Below are 17992 nucleotides of genomic sequence, written 5' to 3' on the forward strand. Positions count from 1 at the left end.
CATACACACAGTTTTAAAAACCGGTTGGCTTGAACCCGAAACTGGTCAAACTGTCCGTTTCATTGGGCGATCGGGTCAAACCGGACAAAAACTCTGTTTATGGGCCTATTTTGCCAAAAAAGCGCAAAAAGTCAGCCCAAACCAGCCGATTAAGGTCAAACCGAATGGTTCCATCCTAAACCAGCTGGTTCATTGCCAAAGCCATGGCAGACCCACACGACATCATTTAGGAAGCTTCCTGGGTGTTTTGGAGGGAAAGTAAAGGATGTTTCCCTCCAAAAACACCCTCTCCAAGCCTTTAAAAGGAGCTCAGCCCCCTCATTTGCCTCACACATCTAATTTGGAGTTTTTGTGAGTTTGATTGGGAGCTTGAAGAGTGTTGAATTTTGCCGGAGTAGTCATCTTGGAGGCTTGGAGTTGGAGTTGGAGCTGGAGCTATTTTGGAGATAGTTTGGAGCTGTTAGTAGAGTTGGCATCTTCAAGAGGAGGCTAAGGAAGTTAGTTTGCATTTTCAGGTAAGGATTTTCACTTGAAAAATTCCTAATTTCACTGCTGTCCATGTATTGCATTTTTTATGTGTTCTATCCTTTCAAATCTTTAGTTCTATGCTATCAAATTTTGTAGGCTACATATGCATTTTTTTCATATATTTATCTTAGGTTTTCCATTTTTCTTAGCTACAAATTTTTTTAAAATGGCAAATTTCTTTGCAAATTTTAATTATTTCAAGCTAACATGGCTCCAAAAGCCAAGGACATTGCATGGGCACATTGTGATGTCATTGATGGAAAAATGATATGCAAATTTTGCAGTAAGTCTATTGGAGGTGGGGTTATTGTCAAATTGAAACAACATTTGGCTGGGATAAGAGGCCAAGTAAAGGCATGTGAAGCACCAAATGAAGTGTTAGGTCTTATTAGGGCAGAATACTTTGCCAAGTTTGAAAAGTTTGAGGAGAATAAGGCTTGGTAGAAGGCCATCCAAGAAGAAATTTCAAGGAAAAGGGAATTATTACAAGCCATGAAGGAGAGTGGGTATGATGATTATGAGATTCAAGACTCCTCTTCTATCCCTTCCAACAATGACCCCTTTCACTATGTTCCTCATACTCTTGGCCAACAATCTAAAGGAACAAAGAGAACAAACATCCATAGTTATTTCTCATCCTTTGCCCCCATTGCCTCTGCGTATCCCACTTCCTCCTAGCCAAATCGTCAACCCACTTTGGATGAACATTGGAAAAAACAATGCAAAGAAACTTCTTATCAATACATTGTTAGATGGTGGTATGATGCAGATATCCCATTTAATGTTGCTCGCTCACCTTGTTACCAAGTTATGTGGGACTCTGTTATAGATGCAGGAAAGGGCTTCAAAGGCCCTACTATGCATGACTTGAGGGGAGCTCTTTTGCAGAAAGAGATTTCTTCCATTGATGAGTATTTGGTTGAGTATAGAGAGTCATGGATCAAAACGCGTTGTTCCATCATGTCAGATGGATGGACCGATGGAAAGAACTGCACTATCATTAATTTCCTTGTTTCTTACCCTCGAGGAACTATGTTTTTGAGATCAGTTGATGCATCTGATAAGGTGAAGGATGCAACCCTTCTATTTGAGCTTTTGGATGAGGTTATTTAGGAAGTTGGGGGGTAGAATGTTGTGCAAGTCATCACAGATAATGCGTCAAACTATGTTCTTGCTGGAAAGATGCTTGAGTCCAAATATAAGACCATATTTTGGACTCCATGTGCTACACATTGCATAAACCTCATGCTTGAGGACATAGGCAAAGTGGAGTGCGTAAAAAACATTGTAGAGCATGCCAAGTGCATTATAAAATACATCCACAACCACTCATGGGTATTGAGCCTAATGAGGAAAAACACTGGGGGCAAAGAGCTTGTTAGGCCTGCAATTACGAGATTTGCAACTCACTTCCTCACGTTGCAATGTCTCAATTCTCAACAAAAAAACTTGCAGAAAATGTTTTCTTCTGATGATTGGACTGAATCTCGGTGGGCTCGTAGACAAGATGGCAAAGACACCAAAAAAAAGTTTTTGACAATTATTTTTGGAAAAGGTCTGCAAAGCTTGTGAAAATTACCGAGCCCCTTGTTGAGGTGCTAAGGATGGTGGATGGGGAAAAAATTGGCCATGGGCTACATTTATGAGGCTATGGATTAGGCAAAGAAGCAAATACGGGCAATTTACAAGGATAGGTTAGCTAAATAAGGCTGTATATGGGAGATCATTGATAACAGATGGAACAATCAACTCCATCATCCTATACATGCAGTTGGGTATTTTTGAACCCAAAGTATCATTATAAAGCTCGGCTAGGAGATGTGCAGGTTGGGGAGGTCAGAAATGGATTGATTGATTGCTTGGAGCGCATGGTCCCTGTCCATGCAGACCAGTTGGAAATACATAAACGACTTTTTTTTTTTTTTTTGTTTGTTTAGTATGGCAGTTGGTACCTTGGCAAAAACTTGGCAAAGATGGCAAGAGATGTGGATCAGCTAGGTAAGCAATTCCAATTTGTTTTTCTTTTCAAGTTAAATAGTTTACAAATTTACAATTCAAATTATCTATAAATACTTGTAATTTGTAAATAACTAATGAAATGAACTAAGTTATTAATTAATGTCTTTTTCTTTGTAGCACATTGGTGGGAGTCATTTGGCGGCCAATGTCCTCAATTGAAAAAGTTTGCAATTAGAGTCCTCCGCCAAACTTGCAGTGCTTCAAGTTGTGAGCACAATTGGTCTGTTTTTGAGCGCATACCCACGAAGAAGAGAAACCTTTTGGAACAAAAACGGTTAAATGATCTTATCTTCGTGCAATACAACTTTCGACTAAGGTGGAACCAAATGATGAACAAAACACCTGATCTAGATCCCATTGTGTTGGATGATATTGATCCAACATCAGAATGGGTGGAGGAGACTGAAGATCCTGTGTTTGATGTTGATTTTGATATTGACATGGCATTAGGGGGATGAAGTAGCTTTGGTAGCACCATCAGAACCAGGATTAGTAGCCGCATCAAGAAAAGACAAACAACCAATGGAAGGCACTAGTCGTGCAACTCAACCAACTCGTGCTTCCATTAGGTCCACTTCTATTGTTATTGGTGGCAATGTTACTATTGAGGTTGCAGATGAGGCCGAGGCATCCTCAGACTCTGAACCAGATGATGTCTATGTAGCTCTTGATGATAATCCCGTGTCTAGTAGTGGTGATGAATTTGATGATTGATCATGTGTAGACTTGTAGTCTTGTAATAGGCCAATGGCCTCATAGCTTGTAGCATTGTTTTTGGACTTTATAGACCATTTAGAGCCTCATTGCTTATGTATTTTGTCGATGATATGTATTGCACTCAGTGCCATTTAAATATATTCACCTTTACATGGTATATAGATGAGCAAACTTTGCATATTTTGTCTCTATTGGCTTGGAATCATGGTTTTAAATCTTAGTAATAGTTTCTTTTCATTAAAAATTAATTATTTAATGTATTTTTTTAAAAATTGGTTCATTGAGATCTGACTAGTCCCAGTTTGAAACCCAGTTTATTAGGTGGATCGGTTCGGTCACTAGTTCCGATTTTTAAAACTATGATACACATAATTTGGTAATTGCTTGATGATAGATAATATAATAAAGAAGTAAAAGAAGCCAATATAATTCACAAGTAATTATCAAGAAAGAGAAATCAAACCCTAATACTACTAGCGTTGATTTCTCAACATGGTTTCAGAGCTAACGTCAAGAAATATTGGAGATCACTTTGTTGGCTTGAAAAGAGAAGTTACTCCCTCTATGATAAGATACTTGAAAATGGGATTCAATATTGCAGGAAGTTGGATCAAAAGAATCATCTACAACTTATTCAATAAGGTCAAAAGCAAAGGGTTCTTCGCTACACTCACAGGTTCACTCAATGATGACAATGCTTGGATTATTGATAGTGGAGCATCAAGGCACATGGCAAGAGAAAGCAAACAATTTCACACTCTATCAAAGGAGCATCTCTCATGCAGTGGAATTGGGAGACAGCAAAGTTATGCTCTTAAAGGCTTGGGATCAACTTCTTTGAAGCTGGAAAGTGGAGCAAAGCTACATCTCAACAATATACTCTATGTTCCAGGTTTGAAAAAGAATTTTCTTTCAATTTCTTGCTTTTGTAGATGGAAAAGTTCTGGTTTGGGGAAAAGATTCAAGCATCGATAAAGCTAGGGTTATTGGAGTACGTGAAGGAAGTCTATATAGAGTCATAACACCATCTCCTCAAGCCCTAGTTCACATGGAAATCAATCCCGTTGAGCTATGGCATAGAAGATATGGATATTTTATTATAAGGTTATTCCCTCTCTCAATCATTTGGTAAATGGCATCCCTACTATCAAAGAAGATCTTGAAGGAATTTGCAAGGGATGTGCCTTAGGAAAGAATACAAGGAAACCCTTTACAAGCAGTGAAACAAGATCTAAAGAAATATTGGACCTCATTCATTCAAATGTGTGTGGGCCTATGTCTGACAAATCACTTGGAGGTCATCTTTATTATGTAACCTTCATTGATAATCACTCTAGAAAGACATGGCTCTATCTACTCAAATTAAAGGATGAAGTATTTGAAAAGTTCAAGGAATTTAGATTTGAAGTAGAGACCTTAACTGAAAGAAGAATAAAGAAGTTGAGATCCAATAATGGTGGGGAATACACTTCAAAAGAAATAATTGCATATTGCAAAGAAGCAAGAATTAAGAGGGAGCTTATTGTTCCTTACAATCCTGAGCAGAATGGAGTTGCAGAGAGGAAAAATAGAACACTTTAAGAATGTATACGAACAATGATTTTTGATTAAGATATTCCAAAATTTCTATGGGGAGAAGCAACAATGACCACAATATATATACAAAATAGAAGTCCTCACAGAATCCTGGATAATATGACACCCAAAGAAGCCTTCACAGGAAGGAAGCCATGTGTGGACCATCTTCGAATCTTTGGATGTCCCGCCTATATCCACGTTCCAAAGGACAAACGAAATACGCTAGATTCTACAAGCATTAAAGGAATCTTCTTTGGCTATAGTCTTTCTTCAAAGGCATATAAAATCTACATCAAGGAAGGAAGACATATTGAAGTAAGTAGGGATGTTATATTTGATGAAAATCATGCCTACAAAAGATCCAAAGATATTCCTATTGATTCTGATGACGAAGACATACCACTATTCGAAGAAGAAGAGCACCACAACAATCCTACTACAAATCAAGAAGAAGAAGAAGAAGGACCAAGTGAGCCTATTCAACCTGTGATCATACCCGACACAAGGAAGAGGCCAAATTGGTTAAAAGCTACTCTTGAAGATGCCGAAGGACATGGAGCTACGAAAGGAACTTTTAGAGAAAGCAAAAGACCAAAAAGATATTCTGGATATGCTGCATACATGACAAAACTAATAGAAGTTGAACCAACTACATTTGAAGAAGTTGCTCATCAAGAAGTATGGAAGAAGGCAATGCAGGAAGAATATCAATCCATCATGAAGAATGGGGTTTGGGAAATTGTTCCTAGACCAAGTGACAAATCGGTTGTCACTTCTAAATGGATTTACAAGATCAAGCACACTGTTGATGGAAGTGTAGACAAGTACAAAGTTAGATTTGTTGCAAGGGGTTTCTCTCAAAAGGAAGGCATAGACTATGAAGAAACCTTTGTACCTATTGCACGATATACTAATATAAGATCTTTGGTTCATTGGCTACAACAATGGGATGGAATATCCATCAAATGGATGTAAAACAACATTTCTAAATGGAACCATCGATGAAGAAGTATACATTGAACAACCTAAAGGATTTGAAGTAAATAGCAAAGACACTCATGTTTGTAGATTCAAGAAGGCCCTATATGGTTTGAAGGAAGCTCCTAGGGCATGATATACAAGAATGGATGCATACCTTCTAAGAATCGGTTCGTCAAAAGTACTGCTGATCCAAATCTCTATATCAAAGTTGTGGATAATGAGCCAGTCATTATTCTACTATATGTGGATGATCTATTTATTATAGGTGTAGAGTGAAGGATACAAGAATGCAAGAAGATGTTGGCAACCGACTTTGAGATGAAGGATCTAGGACTAATGCATTATTACCTAGGGTTGGAAGTATGGCAAAAAATTGGAGAGATATATCTGGGGCAAGGAAAGTATATAATCAAGTTGTTGCAGAAATTCGGTATGATGGATTCCAAGCCCATGACTACTCCCATGATCACCAATCTCAAGAAGTTGAGAAGCTCTGACTCAAGTCTCATAGATCCTACCACCTATCGTAAGTTGGTGGGTTCTTTGATGTATATGGTAAATACTAGACCAAATATATGTTTTGCTGTGAACATTCTTAGTCAATTTAAGTTGGAGCCTGCCACCTATCGTAAGTTGGTGGGTTCTTTGATGTATCTGGTAAATACTAGACCGGATATATGTTTTGCTGTGAACATTCTTAGTCAATTTCAGTTGGAGCCTCATCATGATCATTGGATAGTTGCCAAACATATATTAAGATATCTACGTGGCACTATACATCACTGCCTAAAGTACGACAACAAGGAAGTCAAGTTGACAGGTTTTACAGATTCTGATTGGGGTGGCTGATGGAAGAAGCACTATAGGTGGATGTTTTAGTTTAGATCTGCTATGATCTCATGGATGAGTAGAAAGCAAGATCCCGTTGCTTTGAGTAGCATTGAAGTTGAGTATGTGGCTGCATGTTGATGGCTGCTATCTCAACAAGCCACAACGCTGGTACAAGAGGACAACAAATCGTTACTATCTCAACAAATTACAGTGTTGTTACAGGAGGAACAACAATCATTGCTATCTCAACAAACTACAATGCTCTTATAGGACGAACATCAAATCATTGCTATCTTAGCAAACTATAGTGCTGTTACAGGAAGAACAACAAATCATTGCTCTCTCAGCAAACTACAGTGCTGTTACAGGAGGAACAACAAATCATTGCTATCTCAGCGAACTACAATGTTGTTACAGGAGGAACAACAAATCGTTTTTTTCCAGCCACACAGTCTGTAAAAACACAGCTTAAAGATCCCTCCGTAACACCCCAACCAAGGATCTTTTTAGAAAATCGCTCATTAGTTACCAAATAGACCCTGCTTTGCACAAAACCCAGATGCCAGAATTTTGAATTTCGTCTTCCTTTGATCAGAAATTGACCCGCAAATTTGATGACGGTTTTCCTTTACGAATTTTCTTTCTTTTGTTGGCTTGATACAGAGTGCTCTGTATTCTCGAATATGTAATGTAAAATGACTCTTTCCAATACACAATCTTGGATGCAAAAGTATTGGATTAGAAGATTAACTGAAATATGATTCTTCAGGTTCTCATTTAAATGTAAATAACAGAGAAAATACAGTGCAGGAATTCCTCATTCAATGTAGCAATTTAAAAACCAAATCAATTTCAATCTCCATATATTCATATTATGGTTCACAATCCTCACAAAAACACATGCAAATAACTGTCTCACACACACTTACAAATTCGATTTGCTGATACAAAAAGCTATTGGTCTAAGAAATGCTTTTCAATTAACTTCAATCTCACACCAAAACTTCCAGCACCAAAAAATGTTCCTCCTCTCTCCTCAAAAACTAAAAGCAACTGTCCAAGAAATGAGTTCATGGATGTGAACCAATTTCCCTTAGCCCTAACTACCTACTAGCTATAAATCATTTCTTTTAACTAGATATTCCTAACTAATCTTAACTAAATATAAAAAACTTTTCACAAATAAACTTTAAATGTTCTAGCCTTGACATGTGATCAATCCATCACATTGCTAGGCTCTTGGTCTGACTTTAATAACTTATCATTTTTATGTGCTCGGCCTAATGCACCTGCATCAGACTCCCCAAGAAAGAAAATTTTATGAGCTCCTGCTCATAAGATCTTCTATAGAATGACCTACTTTCTGTAGTGCTGCTTCATCCATCCAAGTAGAATCCTCCATCGAACGGTCTTTCCACTTCACAAGATATTCCAAGTATTCTTTCCTTCTAGTCTTCTTGGCAACACATGTATCCAAAATCTGTTCAGCCTCTAAACTCTTTGCCATAGGCATTTGCTTCAGCCACTATTGTTCCTTTCCTTCATCCTGGTCAAGATTCCTAGAAGCTTGATCTGCATCACCAACTGTGTAGGGATACAAATCTGCTACATTAAAAATGGGTGAAATGCCAATTCCTGGAGGTAACTCCAGCTCATAAGCATTCGCTGAAAACTTGCGGAGGATCTTACAAGGTCCTATCTTCTTCATTTTCAATTTGTTATATTCTCCCCTTGGAAACCTCTCCTTTCTTAGGTGAGCTAGGACCACATCTCCCACTTCAAAGTTTACCTCTTTCCTGTGTACATTTGCTCGTTGCTTGTAGCTGTTGCTTGTATCTTGTAATCTTTGTTTTACTTGCTCGTGCAACTCACTCATGGCTGTTGCAAAATCCTCTCCATTAGCACTTCTATGCTCAAGCTTTCCCAAGTCTCTTAGCTCACAAATTCCCCTCGGATGCATGTCGTACAAGATCTAAAATGGACTCTTTCCTGTGCTCCTATTTGGTGAGTCATTATATGCAAACTCAGCCTGGGCTAGCACATGATCCCACTGCTTTGGTCGGTCACCTACTAAACTCCTCAACAAATTACCCAAACTCCTGTTTACAACCTCTGTTTGCCCATTAGACTGTGGATGATAGGCTGAGCTAAAATTTAGCTTAGTGCCAAGTTTCTTCCACAAAGTCCTCCAGAAATGTCTAGTGAATCTTGTGTCCCTGTCAGAGATTATACTTTTTGGCAAACCATGCAATCGAACAATCTCATCAAAAAACAAATTAGCCACATGGGTGGCATCACTAGTTTTGAAACACGGAATGAAATGAGCCATCTTAGTAAATCTATCCACAACTACAAGGATTAAATCATTACCTCGTTGAGTTCTCGCCCTCGGTAAACCCAGAACAAAGTCCATACTCACCGAGTCCCAAGGTCTGTTAGGAATGGGTAATGGCATGTATAGTCCAACATTCTAACTTCTCCCTTTCGCATGTTGACATGCTCTGCACTTACTCACGTACCTTTGTACATCTACCTTCATCTTAGGCGAAAAATAGAAGTGACTCAGTTGCCCAAGTGTTTTCTCAATTCCAAAGTGTTCAGCCAATCCGCCATTATGCTTTTCTTGGACCAATTTTTCCCTCATTGAGCAATTGGGAATACATAGTTGATTGTTCTTGAACAATAGCCCATCCTGTAACATAAACTCTTTCCATGGACTGCTGTCCCTATTGACTGGATTTTTACACGCTGCAAAAGCTTCTTTAAAATCAACATCAATGTCATATAAGTCCTTCAAATAATCAAAGCCTAAAATTTGTATTTGACTTTCCTGCATGATTAAGCATCTCCTACTCAAGGCATCGACAACCTTATTTGCCTTCCCACTAATGTGCTTCAAAACAAAAGTGAAATTTTGAAGGAACTCCACCCACTTTGCATGTTTATGATTTAACTTGTGTTGCTGCATAATGTATTGTAAAGCATAATTATTTGTGTAGAGAACAAACTCGTTAAGAATCAAGTAATGCCTCCAATGCTTCAAAGCTTGAACCATCACATAAAATTCTTTTTCGTAGGAAGAGTATTTATGTTTTGACTCATTTAACTTCTCGCTGAAATATGCAACGAGCTTATCTTCTTGGCTCAGTACAGCTCCAATGGCTGTCCCACTAGCATCACATCTCACTTGAAAGGGCTGATTGAAGTCTGGCAACTTCAACACCGGCTTCTCAGTGATCTTCTTCTTCAATAGTTGATTTTTTTTTTTTTGTGTTGTTGCTATCCAATAAAATGGCTGCCTATTCTTCTTGATGGTGTCAATGATAGGTGCACAAATGCCACTAAAATTCCTGATAAATTTTCTGTAGAAGTTGGCTAAGCCATGAAAACTTCTCACCTAAAAAATGTTCTTAGGTGAGGGCCAATTTACAATTGCCTCTATCTTTTCTGGATCCATTTTCAAGCCATCCTTAGAAATGACAAAATCCAAGTATACAAGCTCACTCTTCATAAAATAACACTTCTTCATGTTAATCAATAACTTTTCTTGCTGCAATCTCTCTAAAACATACTTCAAATGTCTTAAGTGCTCTTCTTTAGTTTGACTAAAAATTAAAATGCCATCCAAGAAAACAATGACAAACTTGCCAATGAACTCCTTTAAGACTTCATTCATCAGCGGCATAAAGGTACTGGGTGCATTTGACATCCCAAATGGCATGACCATCCACTCGTAAACGTTCATTGGCCTTGAAAGTTGTCTTCCACTCGTCTCATTCTCTAATCCGAATTTGATGATAACCACTTTTCAGGTCAATCTTTGAGAAGTAAGTTGCTCCACCCAAGCAATCCATCATATCATCCATATGTGGCAATGGAAACCTGTAACGAATGGTGATCTTGTTGATTGCTCTAGAGTCAGTGCACATTCTCCATTCTCCACCCTTCTTTGGACTTAATATTGTAGGTACGACACACAGACTCAAACTTTCTCTTATTAGTCTTTTGTCCAACAATTCTTGGACTTGCTTCCTCACTTCCTCATTCTCTTTGGGTGTCATCTGATATGCAGCCTTGTTCGGAAGACTTGCTCCCGGTATCAAGTCTATGTGATGACTGATGCTTCTTTTGGGTGGCAACTCACTTGGCAATTCATCAACTACAATATCATGAAACTCATGCAACAACTCCTGAACTTCAATAGGTAAATCTACAATTTCAGTGTGCAGAAGTACTACCTTTGGCTTGCAAATCACTGCATAGCTTACCTCTTCTTCTTCCATCTGTTGTAGAAATTCCTTTTCACTAAGTAGCAGTGCTTTTGGGCTGCTTGTTTCAGCTGTACCTTCCTCTTTCAATGGTACAAGAGTGTACTTGACGCCATCCTTTTCGAACTTATAACAATTGCTCTCTCCATCATGTGTCACCTTCCTATCAAACTGCCATGGGCGACCCAAAAGAATGTGACAAGCATCCATTGGCATTACGTCACAGAGCACATTGTCTTTATACCTGCCAATCTGAAACGCAACTTCACTTTGTTCATGCACCAACAATTGGTGTCCTTTTTGCAACCACAATACCTTATAAGGTGTGGGGTGCTTAATCTTTTTCAATCCCAATTTTACCACCATTTCTTGGGAAACTAGATTGTCTGTACTTTCGTTGTCAATCACCAATTTGTAGCATTTTCCTTTTGCCTTACACATTGTCTTGAATAAAGATTTACTTTGGACTGGTTCAGTAGTCTCCTTTGCTGGTTTTAACAGGACTTTGTGCATCATCAACACCTCTCCAGTCTCTGGCACATTCTTTACCTTAGGTACTTGTGCCTCTACTGCCTTGGTTTGAGCTATGTATGCATGTATGCACCTTGTGGTCCCGTATTGTCATTCTTAGGACATTCAAAAGATCAGTGACCCAATTTGTTACATTTGTAACACTGGTAGATAGTTTCTTTGCCTCTCCTCTACCTCTACCTCTTTGGTAAGGTCTTCCTCCTCTGTTGCCACCTTCTTTCTCTGACTGCCCTTGCTGATTTGAGTTGCCTTCACCATTCTTTTGCGCAAGAAACTTTCCTCTTCCATTTGTCTATCCTTTCCCTTTGGAAAAACCACATCCTCTGCTAGAGCTTTGCTTCCTAGCTATCTTTTCTTCTGCCTTCAAAGCGCACTGGTATGCTTCCTCTATTGTCCTTGGAGAAAGTATGCTAATTTCATCTTGAATATCTAGCCTCAAACATTGATATACCTTGCTGTCTTTTCCGGGGTATCTTCTACATAGCCTGCTTTCAAATTCACCTTGTAAAACTCTTCAGTGTATTTTCTCACTGTCATTATCTTTTGTTTAAGATTTTGCATCTGTTTGTAAAGAGTTAGCTGGTAATCCTTTGGCAAGAACTTACTCTTCATCTTTGCCACCATTCTATCCCAGCTCTTGATCAATGGTTTGTCCTTCTTCCTTCTTTCAACTTGTACATTGTCCCACCATAGTGCAGCATGGCCTTTCAACCTTGTCACAACAAACTTGAATCTCTTATCCTCGTCAAATTCCTCGTACTCAAAATACTTGTTCATCTCACTGATCCAATCTAGTAGATTCTCATCTTTCAAACTGCCATCATAAATAGAGATTTTAGGGTTTGGCCTTGAACTTGAGCCCAATACTGCTCTCAACAACTTAATCTTAGCAGCTTCTTCAACAGGTGTTGCTCCTTCTTCTTCAAGTTCCTCTTCGACCTCACTAACATCTCCACCTTCAGGATCCCGTTGTCTCCCTACTTCCATGGCTTCTAACCGAATTTGCAGTCTCCTTATCTCTTCCCAGAGTTTTGCATTACCCACGGGTCTGCCTCCGCGACCTCGTGCCCTTCCTACTCACCTATTCATCTCTCTATACTATAGAGACCAACAACGTTAAGGCTCTGATACCAAAAATTGATGGCTGCTATCTCAGCAAACCACAATGCTGGTACAAGGCAACAACAAATCGTTACTATCTCAGCAAATTACAACGCTGTTATAGGAGGAACAACAATCATTGCTATCTCAGCAAACTACAGTGCTGTTACAGGAGGAACAACAAATCATTGCTATCTCAGCAAACTACAGTGCTGTTACAGGAGGAATAACAAATCATTGCTATCTCAGCGAACTACAGTGTTGTTACAGGAGGAACAACAAATCATTTTTTTCCAGCCACGTAGTCTATAAAAACACAGTTTAAAGATCCCTTCGTAACTCCCCAACCAAGGATCTTTTTGGAAAATCGCTCACGAGTTACCAAATAGACCCTGCTCTGCACAAAACCCAGATGCCAGAATTTCGAATTTCGTCTTCCTTTGATCAGAAATTGACCCGCAAATTTGATGACGATTTTCCTTTATGAATTTTCTTTCTTCTGTTGGCTTGATACAAAGTGCTCTGTATTCTCGAATCTGTAATGTAAAATGACTCTTTCCAATACACAATCTTGGATGCAAAAGTACTGGATTAGAAGATTAACTGAAATATGATTCTCCAGGTTCTCATTTAAATGTAAATAACAGAGAAAATACAGTGCAAGAATTCCTCATTCAACACAGCAATTTAAAGACCAAATCAATTTCAATCTCCAGATATTAATATTATGGTTCACAAACCTAACAAACACATGCAAATAATTGTCTCACACACACTTACAAATTCGATTCACTGATACAAAAAGCCATTGGTCTAAGAAATGCTTTTCAATTAACTTCAATCTCACACCAAAACTTCCAGCACCCAAAAATGTTCCTCCTCTCTCCTCAAAAACTAAAAGCAACTGTCCAAGAAATGAGTTCATGGATGTGAACCAATTTCCCTTAGCCCTAACTACCTACTAGCTATAAAATCATTTCTTTTAACTAGATATTCCTAACTAATCTTAACTAAATATAAAAAACTTTTCACAAATAAACTTTAAATGTTCTAGCCTTGAGATGATCAATCCATCATATTGCTTGGCTCTTGGTCCGACTTTAATAACTTATCATTCTTATGTGCTCGGCCTAATGCACTTGCATCAGACTCCCCAAGAAAGAAAATTGTATGAGCTCCTGCTCATAAGATCTTCTATGGAATGACCTGCTTTCTGTAGTGCTGCTTCATCCATCCAAGAGATGCAAGAGATGGCAGCCAAGAAGATGATGATGACAGCAGCGAAAACCACCCAACCACACTAAAAAACACTTATCTAAGATGCACAATGATGTAAGGAACAAATGCCAAAGGAAAAGAGGTGACTATCCACTACTTTTCACACCACAGTTATGCTTATATCAGACCTTATGCAGTATATATCAGATTTCAATATTAACCAACAGCTTTCAAGAAATGACAAAATATGCCAAGAAATGCAAGCCCAACCAATGTCAATGATTTACCAATGATGAAATATGCTTGCAAGTTAATCTTTTTGCCACTGTTATGTTATTTTACCACTGCTGTAAGTGATTTTGGATGGCTGTAGCAAATATATCAGACCTTGAAATTATCCAACAGTCCACAAAACTTCACTTATATGCAATTAATTTCACCTCAAGATTAATTCTTAATGCGTTAAGTGAATGATTAGTGAGATTAGGACTTTTTAGGATGTTTTTAGGCACTGAATACACTGCTGTTATAAAATGCTTCAGAATTCAAGATAAAACAGTGATGAGGCAAAGAGGGTTAGAGGTCAAACCACTATGACTAATGGCCTTGTAGATGAGTGACTAGGCTCCCAATGAAAATGCCTTCCTGCAACCACAATGTTAGCTCCAAAATCGCTGCAAAACAAGATGTTAGAGACAAAATACTAATGAAATCTAAATCAATGACTGAAGAATGGCTAAGATGAGGGCTAGAAGAAGGCTAGAGGCTAGGATAGGGCAATGTTAGGCCTAAAGAGGTTAATTCTAGGGCTACAAGGGCCAAAGGTGAGGCAAGAAATGCCAAAAAAGGGCACGGATAGGGAGAGGACGGCCTTTAAGGCCTGTGGCCAAGGGGATGAGGCAAAGGAGGGAGGCCGAAAGGGTATGAAGACCCTCTAAAGCTGTGGCTAGCCAAGGAAAGCCCTTTTAGGGCTGAGGCCAAGGAGAAAAGGGCAGTGTCTAGGGCTCATGGCAGACCTAAAAGAGGCTAGTGGCTCACCTAGAGGAGGATAGGCCACGAATGGGCTAGAAGAGGGACGGCGAGGCCTTAGAGGTCTTAAATTTTTTTCAGAACCCTGCAATCACAAAAAATTACCACAAAAACTTCAAAATTTGCTTCCTTAGGGCCAACGTCTTCCTTTCCTGGCTGGACGTCTCACTTGTAGGAGTGAAACCCTTCAAACCCTAGCCTTAGGGCTAGATCTTCCACAAAACAATTTCGATCTCCTTTGAGGCTTGAAAATCCACCTGCAAAATGAATGAAAGAATTTTTTAAAGCCCCAAATACCTATGAGAGGCAAGGAGGTATACAATGTTAAGTGGACTTAGTCCACTACAAAACACAATTAGGTCCACACATGTGAAGCATTTTACTCGAAATGACACATGTCAAGCTCCAAGGTGACGATGATCAATAAGTAAGGCTCCAAGGCATGAGCACTGCTCCCCAAAGTCTAGTGCTCCTCCTAAAAGACTCCAAAGTTCCAATGCATGGTCATGTGCCTCCATGGGGACCACCACACCTACATGTCCACTCCCTCAACCTATGCATCCTGACTCCTCATGTCAAGCATAAACCTCCAAGCAAGCAAACTTGTGTTGTCTAGGGATTAACACCCTACTTTGGAATGCCCAATGCTCCTATAATGCAATGCATCCTCCAAACAAGCAACCTTCCTTCATGTGCTGGCTATCCAATGCTCCAAGGAAGAATGTCATGCAAACTTCCATACAAGGTCTAGCAACTAAGAGTAAGCCACCTTCAATGTGCATGTCCATCACAGAACACCAATAGTCAACCATATACCATGCACCCCACATCTCATGAAGCACTCCCAAACATGCTGTAAACACTTTGAATAACTCCTAAACTAACATGTAATAAATTCATCATGAAACACCAAGGGTCAGCCATATACCATGCACCCCACATCTCATGAACACTCACAAATATGCTGTAAACACTTTTTGTACAAATGTGCTGTAAACACTTTTTGTGAAAGCTAACATGTAATAACAAAGAAAATTAGTTAAATCATTCCTTATATAACAGAGTATGACTGGTGAAATGGACTTATTGTTTGAGAGGTATTTTCAATTCGACACGAAAACATTGCTAGTGAGGAGATGCTAGAGCCTTGAAATACATCTCAAGATGTGCTTCACGAGTTCACAGTATAGTCGCATACAAGTAGCAGCTAATACTCTAAAGCACCAGTTGATTTGATTTCAAGTTAGACTGAACTAAACGTTTACACTCGTGACTCTAGAAGCCATCAAGATGAAACCCACCAAGTTTACTCCATGTAAAAACTTTGGACTGGATTAAGTTGAAAATCGCCATGTTTAACTAGCTTGCAACAGAATTAAAGGGAGAAAATGTTTAACGATATGACACAATCTTAATCTTCAACTCAGTACTTGGAGAGCATCCAAGTACAGAGACACCGTGACTGCTAAGCTCACCGCAGTGCTTTTAAGGGTTACCTGTTTAACTGTTTACTTTTTGGTGGAATTGGCTGAGTGGCTAATACATGCAGATATTTTTCTGCTTCTTGGATTAAAGTTCTGAACAAAAACATACCCCTGGTAAGTTTCCTCTTACCCTCGAGTAATTCTTGAACTTTAAGTTGACTATGGAAAGAATGTTACCGAAGAACGTGAATGCATCTTGCTCAAAGATCTCTCTTTGTCATAAATAAGCTTGGGAATCATCTCATTTTATTGTCACTGTTTTTCTTACTGTATTAGTACAACCTAAACATTCATTTCGCTGTTGACTTGATCATTGGCTGCTCCTTTTTTACGTTGAAGTAATTTCCATGGTAAAATCAATTTTTACCAAAACTTCCATCTCAATTGAAACAGATGTGCAATTCTGCTATGATGTGATTTTAAGCAAACATTTGGTGCTAGTTCTCTCTTGATAATTGCAAGACTGCTCTTTTCTTTACTTTATTTCTGTTATTTTCACTGTTTTCAGTGAGAGTTGATTACTGGATTCAAGTATGTTCTGAATATATGCTTTTACAGATGCACCCCTCAGCTGAATGCTGGACGTGTGAAGATGCTTTGGAAAGGTTTCTTCTCCTCTTTTGTTTACTTTATCCTGCGAGTGAGCCCTCTTTTTATTTGATATTTTTCCTGTAATTACTAGCTACACTGGATGGAATATATCCTACATGGATATTTTTTGTGGCACGCTATCTCTATTGGTTTACGTCTCACCTAAATGAGCTTTGAGGTACATTAGGCGCGATTTGTAGATGAGAGATGTATCTCTGGTTGAAATTGCCCTAAGTTTATCTGAAATAAAATTGGACATTATAGGATGATTTGAATGAATGGCCAACTGTTATGTTGATGTTGGAATTTGTAACAAACCTTTATATATTTGGAAGTTTGTTTAATTTCTATTGGCTTTCGATAATTAATGTAACTGCTTGTATCGAGGTTCATCTGTGGCCTCTATTTTTGAAATTTTTCTAGTTGTTGATAAAATTTTAACTCAGGATATCTGAATCTTTGCGTGTTAATTTTAGTTAACATGTTCTTTGCTTAGGTCAATTACTTCATTGTTCCACATTAGCCCAATTTTCATTTCCATTTCTTTTCATTAGCAATCACATAAACCATTATCACATTGATAGTCACTGAAGCAAGAACATAAATAACATATGCAGAGGACAAGCCAAGACAAGAGAACACAGAATTGACTCAAGCCAGGGAAAAACCCCAAGATGGGGAAAACCCTTGAACAATTCTTCTTTTTGTTAATATCAAGTGTTCAGCAGAGAAAGAGAGAGCGAGAGTACAATCAAAGTCAAAACTTGCTAAAAATGATGACTTGTACCACTCCAAATGCCAAAGAGACTGCCCAGTCAAGTATGCAATTTTGCCTTCAAACAGTGGCAGACAAATTCTGCCCTAACCAGTGGTCAGCAGTAGTCAAAGCGGCTACAAAATATTCTCCTAAAGGAGCTCAGTCCTGGATCAAATAATGCGGCCTCCTTTGCTGAATATAATGAACCCAAAACAGTCCAAGAATGAGCAATCAAACCAGGTCAATGAGATGAGGAACTCTGCGGTCAAATGTCTGCAATTAGGGCTTGTAGTCATAGAGCCCAGATTTTCCCAGATTTGGTCTCAATAGCTGCGGTCCTCCTTTCTAGGCAAGCTGCT

At 38.7% G+C, this 17992-nt stretch overlaps 1 long non-coding RNA gene across 1 annotated transcript in view; it reads left to right on the plus strand.

Moving 5' to 3' along the window:
* LOC149158020 (uncharacterized) overlaps positions 1–17224 on the plus strand; it is a 64596-nt gene extending 47372 nt beyond the window's left edge. Inside the window, exon 2 of the long non-coding RNA XR_016261652.1 lies at positions 16844–17224. This is a non-coding gene — a long non-coding RNA (uncharacterized LOC149158020). The remainder of the gene's footprint in view (positions 1–16843) is intronic.
* Positions 17225–17992: the final 768 nt, after the last annotated feature.

Source organism: Pinus tabuliformis, chromosome 5_2, assembly GCF_031772625.1.
Source record: "Pinus tabuliformis cultivar Carrire ecotype Pingquan chromosome 5_2, CPIR1, whole genome shotgun sequence".
Classification (NCBI taxonomy): domain Eukaryota; kingdom Viridiplantae; phylum Streptophyta; class Pinopsida; order Pinales; family Pinaceae; genus Pinus; species Pinus tabuliformis.